Here is a 17703-nt window from a genome sequence, read left to right on the forward strand (position 1 = left end):
GTATTGCACAGTGCTTAGACGGCGCAAACGCTCTGGTAAAACAAAGCTGAATGAACCAAAGTAACAAAATTTTGCTCCTCCTCCATCAAGCAGTACACTTTGTCCGGTCCGGCTTTAATCTCGTATCCGTCTGTGACGGAAATTTATCTTCACTGTGCATTTATACCACATTTCTTCGGTCGTGTACGATGAATTTAACTTCGATTTTATGTAATTTGCGAGCAACACTGTTTTAGTATAAATGTAAACAAATTCAATGTAATCTGTAATCGAGTTCGTTATAGTCTACGCAACGTTTGTTGCAGTTAGAAAGAGCTCTGGTGCCGTACGTGAAGCTTTTTTTCAGAACCCAGTATAATGAGGCACGAAACTCCCACGGTTTTTCTGCAACTTCTCTACCGCAGCCCCGTCAAGCGACTGCCACGTACAAACACACTGCGAAACGGTTGCATGTATGGAGTGGAGAAGCACATTGAAAGTGCACATGAGGTCATATTTCTGACAATGAGAGCAGCTGCTTCCGTTGGATTTGGAATACGTGAAGGGCTGCTATTGTTTATCAAGAATAGAAAAATTAGCAGCAAAGGAATAATTGACAATACAGCAGTGTGGTAACCGAAAGTGAACAGGTTGTGCTAAATGTAAAGGAGTGTGTGCAAGCCGTAGTTTAACATAAGCACACAAATAACAAAAAGTGACACAAACGGACATGCTGGAGGACTAAGATTTGCAGTTGGGAAAGAGGATCTTGGAGATTGTATATAGATCTTGATAGGTACACGCATAGCACAGAAGCGCGGAAAAGGCCAAAAGGGCGATTATGGGAGGCAGCAGCAGCATCAGCAGCTAATCTCTACGAATGTAAAAATAATGCCTATATTTGAATCTATTAAAATGAGTCGATTTCGCAATGAAACTCGCGAAACGAACTACATTCAGAGTACAGGATCAGAAAGTATATATACTCATCACTTCGATTTTAACAAGTCAGGTTACAATTCGTTTGTTTAAGAATTTTCAATGACATGGTTTCGACACTGCTACTGAAAACAAAGTTGCTCTGAGATTTTATTATTTACACTGTAACCTACGAAATCACCTGCTGTTTTCTCCGACCAAAATGGATAACAAAGGTTTTATTATATTTTCGCATTAACGGAAGATGGTATACTAGTTTAATTATATTTTCGTATTCCCCTAGGAAATATATATCTCGCCGTCACGTTTAGTGACTTAGAAATTATGGGGCTAGCAGCCTTAAAATAGCAAGTTCTCAGTTTATACCATAGTACTCTTCTGTTCAAAAATGGCTCTGAGCACTGTGGGACTTAACTTCTGAGGTCATCAGTCCCGTAGACTTAGGACTACTTAAACCTAATAACTAACCTAAGGACATCACACACATCCACGCCCGAGGCAGGATTCGAACCTACGACCGTAGCGGTCGCGCAGTTCCAGACTGTAGCGCTTAGAACCGCTCGGCCACCCCGACCGGCTATTCTTCTATTACTACGCGCAAGCCGCATTATCCTCGCCTCTGCTAACAAATGTAACATGTTTTTGCCCTGTGGTGTTTGATGGGACAGCTGAAGACGGGGGACTCACAATGAGGTGTGAAGTCATTTCTTTGTAGTAATAGTTGAATGGGATAATGCTGAGAGAAGAGCTCAAGCACAGATACAGTGGAAGCAGTTTTTTTTTTTTTTTTTTTTTAATTCAGATACGAGCGGGACGAAGAAGTTATAAGGAATTCATCATGGCGTCATAATAGATGTAACGAATTACCTATTTTTAATAAGGAGTATAAAGTTTAAATATTTCGTCGCAGGAAAGAACGTGACGAAGGGAAAGACGAAACAGACGACGCAAGACCAGAATACTCATCTAATACATCGACGCAGAAGAGTGAAAAAAATCAACACAACCAATGCGCGAGTACTGAGTGGCATTCGTAAAAGAAATGCGTGTGAACGGAACGGACTGTGTATGAAGAGTATAACGGCTATTTAGTTCGACTGACAGTGAGACAGTGAGCTACAACGGAGTTTTGGACTGTGTAAAAGGAAAGATATTATAGAGCGATCTCTGTGTACTGAAAAGGTGAACAGTAATTATCCTCAGATCCTTTACTGGGATGACCAAGCACAGGTTGACACTAATTTTCAACACATTACGGCCCAACAAATCAAATACATTACTGCGTGCGCGTTCAGCGTTGTTAACGGTAACTGTATGTGAATCAGCTCTGACAAACACGTTTACATATCCTTCCTAGACAGTTACAAAGAAACTCATGATGTCTGACGGAGTTGTGGTTTGAGCTATTTAACATTTCAGCTAATTTTGGACTTTATGAAGCCGATTATCGCCACAATGGCAGACAGCACTATCCATCGGCAGAACCAGGGACCGTCCTTACGGCAAGGAAGATCGGCAGCGCAATAAAGTTACAGCTGATACCGATATTACGACGCTACAGTTCTATAAAGCCTGTTTTCAACTCAGTTAAAAACCGAGCGAGGTGGCGCAGTGGTTAGCACACTGGACTCGCATTCGGGAGGACGGCGGCTCAATCCCGTCTCCAGCCATCCTGATTTAGGTTTTCCGTGATTTCCCTAAATCGTTTCAAGCAAATGCCGGGATGGTTCCTTTGAAAGGGCACGGCCGATTTCCTTCCCAATCCTACCCTAACCCGAGCTTGTGCTCCATCTCTAATGTCGGCGGGGCGTTAAACACTAACCACCACCACCACCACCACCACCACCACCAGTTAAAACCTTCTGAGTGTTTAAACTTTGCAGTAGCTATCAGTTACCACAATAATATTCAAGACAGACAGTCTAATATTTTGCTTTACTGAGAAACTGAAGCGAGGTAACTTGGTTGTCTACAAGAAATATTAGGTCTCTCTGAGTTACAGCACTGACATTACGTCAGTATATTAATCGAAGACTGCACCCGAAATATGCGATCACGCACGCAAAAATAGTGTTTTAAAGCTACCCCGCGGAAGTTTTCCAATTCATTTATGATAACTGACGTACACATTGTTCAACAGATTCTAAGCCGGCCGGTGTGGCCGTGCGGTTCTAGGCGCTTCAGTCTGGAACCGCGTGACCGCTACCGTCGCAGGTTCGAATCCTGCCTCGGGCATGGACGTGTGTGATGTCCTTAGGTTAGTTAGGTTTAAGTAGTTCTAAGTTCTAGGGGACTGATGACCACAGATGTTAAGTCCCATAGTGCTCAGAGCCATTTGAACCATTTTCAACATATTCTAATAAATTCCTATCAAGTCAAATACACACAAGTTTATCTAGGGAAATTTGCACTAACAACATTAATAGCACACGAACTACTTGCATCATGACTCAAATAATTTTACCTACGCACTTTACACACTTCATCTATTTATATTACAATTTTACTCGTTTATGTACGTATGATGGTGTGCATGTGTGTATACACACTTGTGGAAGTGAGACACAGCCATCGTGACAGTTTAGTGCATGCATTTGTCCAGATTTATTTTGGCAAAACTGTAACGAGTATGGAGGTAGTAATTCGGGTGTTTGGTCACTGATAGTGCTATCGGTCAATCAGTTATCCCTTCATTCAAACAAAGTGATAGAGCAGTGTTCCAGCGTTATTTTGGCAGTCAGGCAAATTTTAACTGTTTCTTACTGGATCCATATATCTGGTCTGCCAGCAAGCCTTTGTACTGGGTGGCTATTGAGTTTTTATTACATAATCTTGAATCTGGCTTCTAACAAATTTTTCCATCGGTCTGTCCTGTAATCTTCTGTATTTTTCTTCTAAGATTCAGACGTTCAGCGGATGCAGGTACTTATTCTTAGGTATGCTATCAAAGCTAAGCACACTATAACCCTCTTACCCGCTTTATAGTGAACAACCATAAGCAAAATGTTTTATGTATTTACGAAAGCGTGTGCTGGTACACCTCGGACAGCTGACGCTCAAGTTCCCTTCCGAGGGATTCTCGTTTAATGTAAATGGAACTTCACCTTCTGTTGCAGCTACTGGTTATCCGCGTGATGCTAAGCAGAAGTGCGAGCAAACAACACCTCTGGTGTTTACACACGGGGCGAGATAAAATGCCCTACTTCCGTCAATCACTGCGTCACATGAGATGTAGCGTTGAAACATGGATGATTCACATTTTTAAGAACTGTCGTTCCGACTAACTTTCAGTTGATCAATTTCCATTGAAAAAGTTAAGATTACCACAGAACAGACGTTATCTCTTACATTCAAAAAAATCTCAATGAAAACTACCTCGTAGAACTAAATGTGACAGATGTACACCGCAACACAGCACTTGTAATCTGAAGTGGCTTGTCAGAATACCGAAGCGTATCTTACAGCAATCTCTTTCAGCGTTAAGTAAACTAAGGAGAAACCTGGAAAGGTGATTGAAGTCCAAGGACAAGAAATGAAATTTCAAGATTTTCCAGTGTCGTTGCAGTTCCGTTAGCGACAGCAATGACTAGTTGAACGGAATGAATAGGTTACCAGATGAATACCAACAAAAGTAAGATGAAGAGCTAAGGTTTTGTTAAAGGAATTGGTTTAGTCAATGAGGCGTTGAAAGCAGTGAACGAGCTTTGCGTTTAAAGGCGACAAAATAGGTGACAAAGTCAGAACTATAAAAGGTACTAAATCCTGGCTGGCAATAGCAAGAATGTTTTAACTTGAAATGGCATTGAGTTAACAGTAAATATAAACTGAAGCTCGCATCGCGGTGCAGCTTGCTCGCCAGGTTTCGAGAGGGTGCGTTTCTGGATGAGGTATCGAATATATTGCTTCCCCCTACTTATACCTCCCGAGGAGATCACGAATGTAAAATTAGAGAGATTCGAGCGCGCACGGAGGCTTTCAGACAGTCGTTCTTCCCGCGAACCATACGCGACTGGAACAGGAAAGGGAGGTAATGACAGTGGCACGTAAAGTGCCCTCCGCCACACACCGTTGGGTGGCTTGCGGAGTATAAATGTAGATGTATATGTATATGTATATGTTTCGTGGGCAGGATTGTAGAGAATTGTGATGCAGCCGATTAGGAACAGAGAAAAGAAGAACGCCACTCATGGGTAGAACCAGTAATTAATGAAGAGATACTGAATCGACTTGGGATGAAAAAGAGCTTTATGGCAAAATTTCCTGAGGTATCAAGGAATAGTTAATTTGGTAATGGAGGGGTGTGTGAGGGGGGAGGGAGGGAGGGAGGGGGGGGGCGAGAGATACAAAGGCTTGAATATAGTGCGCAGGTTTAAACGATAAGGATGCCGTAATTACGCAGATGTGAAACGAATTTCAAAAGATAGATTAGTCTGGAGAGTGGCGTCGAACCAGTCTCTGGACTGAAGACTACGACAATTAAGTAAACTGTGTCCACATAGTTTACCGATACACAAATATCTTTAATAACTTTTGAACACGAGATGGTGCTCTCCAACAGAACATAGTTTTCAATTCGAGCTTGTAGCAGAAACGTAGAAACTAATTTTACAGGACCAGGACTTTTGTTTTCTCACATTCTGCTTGTAAATTGTTAAATATCAATCATAACATGGCGACGGGAATTTCTAATGGTTCAAATGGCTCTGAGCACTATGGGACTTAACAGCTATGGTCATCAGTCCCCTAGAACTTAGAACTACTTAAACCTAACTAACCTAAGGACATCACACACATCCATGCCCGAGGCAGGATTCGAACCTGCGACCGTAGCAGTCGCGCGGTTCCGGACTGCGCGCCTAGAACAGCGAGACCACCGCGGCCGGCGGGGAATTTCTACTTCCAATAATCAATTACAGAATAAATAAACCTTAGATACCAGCAGAATTACTTTCACTTTCCAAAAATTATTTACGGTATAATTTTTACGTACGCAAAATTCTAGGTTTAAGATGATTGTAATGGATTAAATTCATAACCTGTTAAATCAGTTTCGAACGTCAGTAAACTATTACTTTGGTCGAATGAGATTCAAAATCCTTAAGCTGGTTCGTTAGTTTGATGCACCGTGGCTGTAAGTTCTAGTGTCAATATTTTCTAGAAAGAAACGTCCCGTTCGTAGTTTAATAGTCCCCTCTAATATTCTACACTATCGCCGCTGCATAGATTTCTAACGCATATTTTCAGCTATGCTTCCTGTCTTCAGTAGCCCATGCTTCAAATTAAGGATCTGAATTCTCATTTCTTTAAAAGGTACCTTTGGCGTAATCGATGAATGGACTGTTTTTGAATTTCCCGTGTACTCGGATGCATGAAGGTGGTCACGGAGTTTTCGGTCAAATTACTGTTCTTCGAAGAACACTGCACACGGCTGACACAAGAGGACACTGCGATTTTACTTTCCGAAGATGAGCGCAAAGAAGGTGGGGGTAGGATGAGGGGGGGGGGGGGGGGGTGCTGAGTTATAGTTTCCGATATAGTTCCGACAAGCCGTATCGGCGAATGTTCATTACGCGGAGTGCAGCTTTTGGGGAGAGAGCCAACCACAAGCTATAGCACAATAGGACTAATCAGCCGAAGTGCCTCGCCACACGTGAGCAAACGAAACGTACCTCCGAGCAATTTACCTACCGATGCTAGGGTGCCTTAATAGCTACCCGCCATAAGCAAGAAATGTGTTTCCGCAGACAGCAGCGGAATAAATTACTACAATACTCCGACACAGAAGAAAGTCTTGCGGACTTCCACCCTCAAATCAACCACCATATTTCACCGTTTCATTAATTGCTATGAACGTAATATTTTCTCTACGGTACTGAGTGAAATGATTTTGCATAATGAAGCAATCGCGGGCAGATGACAATCAAGGCGTGGTATCGCAGCATCACCTTAAGCCATCACTGCGCCTTAGAATCAGTGAACCAGAGGCTTAAGGCTCGATTCCAGTGTGTTCATCTACATTAAAGGACTGCCACTGGACAGGCACACCGCTACTGCGGTGCCGCTCGTGTTTCCGTGCAATGTTATGTGACCGTTGTTTTACAACGTAATAGTCTATAATTAATGAGGGAACAATTCTTTCAGGACGGCATGAAATCATGTCTTTTTAATATTTTTTCATCCTTACCTGAATTAGCGACAAATAAGTACATTCACGAATAGCAAACATCGTAGTTAAAGACTTGCGAGCAGTTCTGATATAACAACCAGAGTAAAGAAGGAAAGAAAAGTACACTATGGATCTATGCACAGATTCTGTTCTTTTATTTTTACATAAAAAAACATTTAATGTCTATCAGCAATTTTTTCTGAGTCTCTCTCTCTCTCTCTCTCTCTCTCTCTCTCTCTCTCTCTCTCTCTCTCTCTCTGTGTGTGTGTGTGTGTGTGTGTGTGTGTGTGTGTGTGTGTGTGTTTTTTTTCCCGCTTTTCTTGTTTTCCATCGCGGGGTGGTGTGAGACTTATGCATGAACATCCTATCTTCTCATTTATGATATAAAGCACTCTGAAAGAACCTATGATTACAAATATTTGACATTTCGGTAGATGACGTCAAATGAAAAGACCGTGACATGCAAAATAAGAGCTTTTCCTGCGACAATCACATCGAGCCTCGTACCTGTTATACGGTGTGAAACAACTTTAGTACAGAGCTCTTTAACACGAATGTAAGGTATTTGTTCTAATTTCCTTCTTTCTCTCTACACATCCTGAGCGTCTTCTTCTTCTTCTTCTTCTTCTTCTTCTTCTTCCTCCTTCAGTTGGCAAGCAGTTCAATAATAATAATAATAATAATAATAATAATAATATAGATCACATACATTCAGCAACAGAAAGATTCACATTAAGCAGAAAGGAAGGAGGAAGGGGATTTATCGACATAAAAAAACCTACATTATGGACAGGTAGACAATTTAAGAAAATTCTTTCTAGAACGAGCAGAAACTAGCAAAATACACAAGGCAATCACTCATATAAATACATCGGCTACATTACTGCAATTTCATAACTACTTCTACAACCCTTTCGATCACATAACATCAACAGATACGAAGAAAGTAAATTGGAAAAAGAAAACACTGCATGGCAAGCACCCGTATCATCTAACACAGCCACACATCGATCAAGACGCATCTAACACATGGCTAAGAAAAGGCAATATATACAGTGAGACGGAAGGATTCATGATTGCAATACAGGATCAAACAATAAACACCAGATATTACAGCAAGCATATTATTAAAGATCCCAATACCACAACAGATAAATGCAGACTTTGCAAACAACAAATAGAAACAGTAGATCACATCACAAGCGGATGTACAATACTAGCAAATACAGAATATCCCAGAAGACATGACAGTGTAGCAAAAATAATACATCAACAGCTTGCCTTACAACATAAACTTATAAAACAACATGTTCCCACATACAAGTATGCACCACAAAATTAACTGGAGAACGATGAATACAAATTATGCTGGAACAGAACCATTATCACGGATAAAACAACACCACATAACAAACCTGACATCATACTCACCAATAAAAAGAAGAAATTAACACAACTAATCGAAATATCCATACCCAATACAACAAATATACAAAAGAAAACAGGAGAAAAAATTGAAAAATACATCCAACTGGCTGAGGAAATCAAGGACATGTGGCATCAGGATAAAGTTGACATTATACCAATTATACTATCAACTACAGGAGTCATACCACACAATATCCAACAGTACATCAATGCAATACAGCTACATCCAAACATATATATACAACTACAGAAATCCGTAATTATTGATACATGTTCAATTACCCGAAAGTTCCTAAATGCAATGTAACATATACCGTACAGTTAAAAGGAAGTGACGCTTGATCAAGGTCCGCGTCACTCCATTTTTAACCGGACTTAACGTCTGAGAAAGTGAAGGAAATAATAATAATGTCGTGTGACTAGGGCCTCCCGTCGGGTAGACCGATCGCCGTGTGCAAGTCTTTCGATTTGACGCCACTTCAGCGACTTGCGCGTCGATGAGGATGAAATAATGATGATTAGGACAACACAACACCCAGTCCCTGAGCGGAGAAAATCTCCGACTGAGCCGGGAATCGAACCCGGGCCCTTAGGATTGACATTCTGTTGCGCTGACCACTTATTTTATCTCATTTTGTTCTCTTTCGTTCGTTGTATCTGCTCGGAGCGGACGTCGTAAGACACCCGTTTCGGTTCGTTGTTGATCAGTGAACTCAGTTTTTTATTACAGAGGGCAGCTAACCATCTGACCGAACACGCTGAGCTACCGTGCCGGCTGATCACTCAGCTACCAGGGACGGACAGCAGTTCGATGATTTCAAATGACAGAAACACTACAAATAAAAATTACAATTTGAGTTACCATACTGAATAACGAAGAGCGAAACATCTAGCTAGCATGGGGTCTACAACGAAACTTGAGGACACTACAACCTACTGGTGCAGTATGTAATTACAATAATTTTGGAAACCATTGGCACGTCTCCCTTTACTTGTGAGGCACTTGCTAGATAGCAATAGGTTGCAGCAAATTTCCACTGGTTCTGATAAAAGACCTTGGTATGCATACGCACCAATGGTAGCGGAACTGAGCAGTGTGGCAAGTCCCTCGTTCATGGGATAGTCCCTCTGGAGTTAGTGACGATCAGCCAGAATACGGACTATATGTAGGAGTGGTAAAATCATGGCACTGAGAACATTATTGATGACAGAGATGAGAAATGATTGCATGACAGAGAATAGTTTAAGTGTCGGGCCGACCCGGTTGCCAGCGAGCAGGCATCAGCTCACACAGGGCTCACCTGTAGTGAGAGAAACCTCACCCACATCTCATACCCCCTAATCGGATGAAAGGCTGGGACAGTAATGGAATAAATAATGGCTTCTAACCATGTGCAGAGGAGATTCGTAATAGCAGAAGTCAAAATGCTAAAATGAACAACAGTAGTACGCAAAATTGCAAAACAAGGTGAGAGAGATCATGTAAAAAGTGGATGCGTGGGTGCAGCCGAGAGTCCTCTAGGGCTCAGCACGCTGCGCGAGGCGGAAAGCGACCCTTCCATAATCGTCTCACACACGATCTGATGCAGTAAAACTGTTAAAGATGGGGGATAGAACCTAACATCTGTGAAGGCATGGGAACCCATTCACCTATTCTTTTGTCATCGGCTATAACCGAGAATAAGGAATCCTTATGGCTTTGAGGTAATTGCAGTGCTATACGAAGGGACACTTCCAAAAAAAGTGAAGTAAGGTGCGGCAGAGGAAGGATGTATCGGTTCTGAAAGTAATTAGAAACACGGTAAAATGTTGCGGCAACTTGCCATAGAGTTTGGAACCCCCACATAACGTTGTGTGCAGCTGACAAGACGGCGATTAAGCCAGGGCGGGAACTGTAGCGCGTTAAAGAGCGTGACGTATGGGAACTGTTTAGTACTGAGGAATCTGAGTTTATTAATATTGGCAGCTTGGGTCTAGCCAGCCGCAAACTGCACGGTTTAATGAAAACATGGCGAGTAACGAAAATTTTCAGGCAGTAACGTAACGGATTTGCGAGATTATTCAGCAGCTCCACTTTGCTGCACAGGAGATCATATGGAGCTGAGAACAGAGCACGATAGATGTTCTGTCTAAAAAACATTAATTCACATGTCTTGCGTAAGGTTTGGCAAGTACAATTATCAGGAAAACACTAACGTTCTTAAGCAGTAAAGTAGCAAGAAAATGGGGTTTTGTGTTCCTTCTGAGCTGTAGGTCCGACAAATGCTTCTAATGGTATACTAGTTGAGCTCTCACGAGCGCGTAATTTTTCCAATACGTTTGCGAATAGATTGTTGATTCCATTTAACAATAAATATCTCTTCTGTTCAGAGAAGACTAGTTACAAGCACAGACTACACAACAATCCTACTCTATTCGCATTATACTTCGCGTAGAGGGCATAACAACAAAACATAAGAATTTGTGGGTGCATAATAAAGCATACACTTCTTACTTCGTTCTAAAAGCCAAATGCATATAAACAACGACTGGGCCCGCATCTCGTGGTCGTGCGGTAGCGTTCTCGCTTCCCACGCCCGGGTTCCCGGGTTCGATTCCCGGCGGGGTCAGGGATTTTCTCTGCCTCGTGATGGCTGGGTGTTGTGTGCTGTCCTTAGGTTAGTTAGGTTTAAGTAGTTCTAAGTTCTAGGGGACTTATGACCACAGCAGTTGAGTCCCATAGTGCTCAGAGCCATTTGAACCATTTTTTGAAACAACGACTGAGTTAAATAATATAAATCGTATGCATACCATTCCGATGTATTACTCCTCGCAACCTCCGTGGCATGGAATGGACCAATTTTCTTGTAGTTTCTGATGTGATATCTTCCCACTCTCGAAGGAGAGCCTCTTTCAAAGAGGCCTTACTACGGATGTCGTGTTTTGTCACTCGTGTTTCCAGCTCACTCAACAAGTGTTCGATGGGATTCAGGTCCGGGCTCTGAGCTGGTGTTTTAAGAGTGTGTGGAGTGTTGTAGAGCAACCACAGCCGGACAATTTGCGCCGTATGTTTGGGATCATTGTCCTGTCGGAAGTAATAATTTCTAGGAAGACCCAAGGCGTCAACACTCTGATTAGTGTACATGAACATTCTCAAACAGAACTTACAACAGTCCATGGTACCTTCCACAAACTAATTTTGCGACACCGGAGGCTGACATACAGCCCCATACCATCACTCCACCATCTCCGTGTTTCACCGTGGGTTGAATGTTGTTTCTGTCGAGGTCTGTATTCGGCATTCTCCAGACCAAGATCCTACCATCGTTGTGCACGATATTAAATTTGCTTTCATCACTAAACAATACAGTATCCCAGAAGTCTGCTGTCTTGGATACATGCTGTTTCGGGAATTCCAACCGCCACATCCTGTTCTTTTTGCTGATGTAGGGCTTTCGTCTCGGGATCCTGGCTCTGTAGCCCGAACGATTGAGAATGGTACGAACTGCCCTTGGAGTGATGTCCTTTCGGGAGTGGTCGTGTACATATGAGGATAGTGCCGACGCTTCGTTTTCGGATTTTTCTTGATGATTCTTAGTAGCATTCTGGTCTCTCTTGTTGTAAGCTTCTGTGAACGACTGTGTCGTTCACTGTTTATTACTACACGACTGTCCTTATACCGCTTAATGATAGATTGCACAGTCGCTCGGCTTCGTCCTATGATGTTCGCAATTCCGGCATACGACTCGTGTTGAAGATATTGGGCGACAACGATGTTTCGTTCTTCAGTGGTCGTTTCCTTCTCCTTGCGGCCCATTCTGCTGTTCCACGGTACCCACGTCCGACGTGCTGTTGCTTCACGGCCGCCACACGACTACAGAAGTGTGGCATGCACTCCGGGGCTGCGTCAGCCGTTTGGTTGCAAGTAGTCCGCTGTATGAATACATTTTGCCCTGTCGTAGACCGTTCGGAGAGTAACACATTTTATTTTCCCAGAATAGATTCATGGCACACGGGAAGTTTCATTACCAAGAACATGGTTATCTGACGCTACGTTATCGTACTTATTCGTATCGGCGCCGTGGGTGATTTACTATCCCAACACACCATCGTAGTTGGTCACCACCTACTGTATGAATACTTCTTTCCATGACTATTTCTGCCCGACCTCCAAAATGACTTTCCTAAACGGATATACGTTTCGAAACCACGAATGTATTTGTCACTGTCGCTCTGAATTTTCTATTGCTACTACGGCCTAACGTTCTTCACGGAACTGAATGTCGTTCAAAATTATGTGCACGGAAATGTATATGCAAGGATGTATCAAACTGATGATTGTTATTCGCGCCCGGTTAATTTTTTAAAGACGTTTTCATTCCCACAACTACCCTTATCCCAACGACACTCATTCCAAATACCGTTATTATTTAAAACTGCAGATGTACGAAATTTCCGCCCGGGTCTCCTGGTAAAGAAAATAACGTGGCATCCGTTAGCACAGACTTTTGGGAGTGTTGTGCGGTGAGTGGTTTGGAGTGGAGAGAGAGTGCAGCCGCGGCCGCAGCTGCAGCTAGGCGGCGGGCGTGCCCTTGGCCGGCACGCCAGGCCGCTGGCCGTAGTTTCTCGCAGTGGACTGTGCGTTACGTAAGCGCCAGCGCTGACTCACCGGGACCGACCCGGAGAAAGCCGGCACACTCCCCACACCGCGTAAACACGGCCTCGCGCGCTCGTGGGGGTTGAAATATCTACCCCGATACCATTTTTGTCGGAATCCGAAATCCTTTATCAACTGCGAATGTTAACACCAACAACGGAACACACTGTCGAAGAAGACAGATCTTTGACATGTAGAGCCGGTTTACGGATTCGTTATTACTTACAAGGGAATCTCCCCATCGCACCCCCCTCAGATTTAGTTATAAGTTGGCACAGTGGACAGGCCTTGAAAAACTGAACACAGATCAATCGAGAAAACAGGAAGTAGTGTTGAACTATGAAAAAAAACAAGCAAAATATACCTGAGTAGTTCATGCGCAAGATAGGCAATATCAAGAAGAGTGTGAGCTCAGGAGCGCCGTGGACCCGTGGTTAGCGTGAGCAGCTGCGAAATGAGAGGTCCTTGGTTCAAGTCTTCCCTCGAGTGAAAAGTTTAATTTTTTATTTTCATTTTATGTGACAAACTTATGTTTTCATCACTTTTTTGGGAGTGATTATCACATCCACAAGAAAACCTAAATCGGGCAAGGTAGAAGAATCTTTTTACCCATTCGCCAAGTGTACAAGTTAGGTGGGTAGACAACATATTCCTGTCATGTGACGCACATGCTGTCACCAGTGTCGTATAGAATATATCAGACGTGTTTTCCTGTGGAGGAATCGGTTGACCTATGACCTTGCGATCAAATGTTTTCTGTTCCCATTGGAGAGGCACGTTCTTTCGTCTACTAATCGCACTGTTTTGCTGTGCGGTCGCAAAACACAGACACTAAACTTATTACAGTGAACAGAGACGTCAATGAACGAACGGACAGACCGTAACTTTGCGAAAATAAAGAAAGTAAACTTTTCACTCGAGGGAAGACTTGAACCAAGGACCTCTCGTTCCGCAGCTGCTCACGCTAACCACGGGACCACGGCGCTCCTGAGCTCACATTATCCTTGATGTTGCCTATCTTGCGCATGGACTGCTCAGTTTGTATATTTTGCTTATTTTTTCATAGTTCCACACAACTTCTTCCTGTTTTCTCTATTGATCTGTGTTCAGTTTTTCAAGGCCTATCCACTATGCCAACTTATAACTAAATCTGAGGGGGGAGCGATGGGGAGGTTCCCTTGTTAGTGATAACTACAGGTTTCAGAATATGAAACTTCATGGCAGATTAAAACTGTGTGGACACAGTTTAATCTGCCAGGAAGTTTCATATCAGCGCACACTCCGCTACAGAGTGAAAATCTCATTCTGGAAACATCCCCCAGGCTGTGGCTAAGCTATTTCTCCGCCATATCGTTTCTTCCAGGAGTGCTAGATCTGCAAGGTATGCAGGAGAGCTTCTGCGAAGTTTGGAAGGTAGGAGACGAGGTACTGGCGGAATTAAAGCCGTGAGGACGGGGCGTGAGTCGTGCTTGGGTAGCTCAGTTCGTAGAGCACTTGCCCGCGAAAGGCAAAGGTCCCGAGTTCGAACTGCGGTTGCTAAAGAAACTAACAAAGACAGGAGTTTCAAGGTCGAAGCACAATGTACCACCCCACTCTTTGACAGCCCACTTTGATAGCCACTCTTACATCCGCCTCATCGTAGTTTAGTTCCAGGAACAAGCTAGTGTTATTGGCTAGAACAGAGTACTGCAGTCCATAGTTAAATGTAAAGTGATATTTACCTGTCATTCATTGCAAGAATGAATGTCAGGCACACCGAACACCAGAAATCGTGTGCATGTATGTATGTATGTATGTGAAAAATTCAAGAGATATACCGATCTCAGCCGCAACTGGGCACTGAATTAAATTCAATGGAGACAAGAGAAAATTAATACCGAACCACGACTCCAACACGGATTTCTCGCTTTACGAGAGCGGTAAACTTAACCCCTTCGATATATTACACACGCCGCTGTATCAAGGTATGTCTGCTCTTTCAGACAAGCCCAGCAGAACACACACCACACATATGATCGACCTCCTCCAGAAAAAGCTTAGAACTGCCATCTTGGCTTGCTAAGACATATAAAAGTAAGAGCGTAGGCTTTCACAACCAATTATTAATTAAATCCTTTTCAGTGTTACACCGTATCATTGTCACTGGAGTAGCTATAAAGCCGGAGTGGTGACTATCTTTGCAGCGACCTATTTCAGGACGACTAATACGTAGTTCACCATCAGCTTACTAGTTATTTAACATCGAATAACCTTTCACATTAATACCAGTCCAGTTTCTGGCACAATCGCAGCGCTACGACTGCTCTTACAAAAGTGGCTGATGAACTGAAACAAGCTATGGGTAAGCACCAGGCGACTATTACGTGAAAAGCTGTTGACACTATGGTTTGACATTCTCGTTGCTAAGCTCACAAGTCAAAATTTTCCTGTTAAGTGCTGTACAGTGGTTCCGCTCAAACATTCACATCTCGCCAGCAGTGTATAGTGATTGCAACAAGAGTGTCACAATGAAGGCATGTAGTATCAGGAGTTCCACCCGTTCCGTTGGCGACAGATTTTCTACACCATACTTCCTGGAGGACGGCATGAATAAATCCGTAGTAAACTGGTCGTCCACTGCTAGTTAGTTGATCGATTGTCACAGCCTTTTGGGTCATGCAGTGACTAACGCTTCTTTATTTCCTCACCCAGTTAGAGACCGTGAAGGCTGCTATTTATTTTGTTACGCTCGAACGGTTGCCGACGGCGATTCGGAGGAAACGACCGCGACTGCTTTCGAAAGGTATCTTGCTGCACGACAACACACGGTCGTCCATGGTCTCGCTTAAGTCTGATTGGCCCGATATAACAGATGGACTGCTGTGGGGTTGTGAATCACTGAGGGCTACGGCGGGACTAAGTCTCTGTCGTTTCTAGGTCCCCGGTTTAATACACATAGTAAGCAGATGGGAATGGATGTACGTTTCATTAGTTATGCAAAGATCAAAATGTTTGCACGGGACAGACTAGCGTGGAGTGCTGCATCAAACCAGTCTTCAGACCTAAGGCCGCGACGCCCGTCTGATGCCGACATCACAGCGCACTAATCAGGTAAACAATTCTGCTACACTTCGAGTCGGGGCCAACGGAGATACAGGGCCGTGCAACGAACTTATGACGTCACACTAGTCGGCTTGTCCGCCACACTCCGCGAACGCTCGGCTCCCAGCAGGGCCCCACAGGAAATCAATATGGAATTGCAAAGGTACCCACTAAAGGTCTTAACGGTGTCGTGTGCTATCGAGAACTTGCATGAATTCGAACTTGGAGACCAAGATTATTTAACTCGTCTGAAATAGCTTCACTGGTTCACGGGTGTGACATCCGATATGTTGTGGACGCTGCACAATATATCAACAAGCTTACACCAGCATCCGAAGATGACGAGCAGCTGTCTCGCTGCAATACTGTGCAGCTTCCACAACGTTATCCGACGCGACGCAACGTCCGTGAACCAATAAGAACTTACTACGTCGCGAAAGTCTCCAACAGCTCATCGTCTGAAACAGTTACTCGCTCCCCGCCAGAGACCGCTACTGGCACTCTTGACCTGCAGTGTCACGTGCTGTGATGTGCGCGCCACGTCTTTTCTTTCTTGTGGGCCTCACTTCGTGATTACCGCCGCACATCGTGCCGTCGGTTGCGGAGTACAAGTGCAGACGTTCATTTAGCGCCAGCTAGTAGAGCTCTGAGGCCTCACCAGTCAACTGTAACGGAAGATTTTTATTTTTACTTCCAGCACAGCACGAGTTCCATCTGCCGACCCTCCCCTACATCAGATAAGAAACAAGGCAATTCCAGCAGTGGCGACCCTCTTCCCCTAAAGATTTGTGCCCGGCTGTAATTCCGGAGTCAGGAGACAAGGAAGAGTAGGGGCGACTGAACAAACATCGGTAACCCGGCTAAACAGACAGCACTCACAAAGCAAAGCGGCAACACACAATACGTACGGAAATTGCTTATTTGATAGAATTGCCACAAATTTGTAGCTTATAACTGTTCTTAAAACAGGATGTAATTAATATCTCAGCATGGAACTCCGCCACTACCGACACAAGCCCGGAGCCTCATCTCGCAAGTAATGAGGAAGAAGGAGGAGAAAGGGGGGGGGAGTAGCACCTCGTAAAAAATCTTGGTTCATCTGGCTCCGGATGGTAGCACCCTGTGAGGGCCCCTGCCTAGGGTTACAGGTGAAGCTCCAAAGTCCAGACACATCTGTGTGATAGCCACCGGTACTCTGGTCAACGTCTGCTGGCTCTGTGAGGTCGGCTGTGCTTGAATCTTCTGGAACTCTTAACTCCAGTCGAAATTAGGTGAGATCCTTCGTAATTTCGCCACCAAAACCTTAACACAAACCAATAATCACGACAGAACAATGGGAAAGAAACCACTACCCTGACCCCCAGTAGACTTGATAACTGGATTCCAGGGAATCAGGCATGTCACGAAGAGAAGGATCGGAACTTCTTAAAAACCCTCAAGACAAAGAACATTTTACATGGGAACACTCAACAGA

General features: G+C 43.7%; 1 protein-coding gene across 4 annotated transcripts in view; it reads right to left on the reverse strand.

The window, feature by feature from the left end:
* LOC126473403 (formin-like protein) overlaps positions 1-17703 on the reverse strand; it is a 469317-nt gene that overhangs the window by 185839 nt on the left and 265775 nt on the right. The gene's annotated exons all lie outside the window — the stretch shown is intronic.

This window comes from Schistocerca serialis, chromosome 4 (assembly GCF_023864345.2).
Source record: "Schistocerca serialis cubense isolate TAMUIC-IGC-003099 chromosome 4, iqSchSeri2.2, whole genome shotgun sequence".
NCBI lineage: Eukaryota > Metazoa > Arthropoda > Insecta > Orthoptera > Acrididae > Schistocerca > Schistocerca serialis.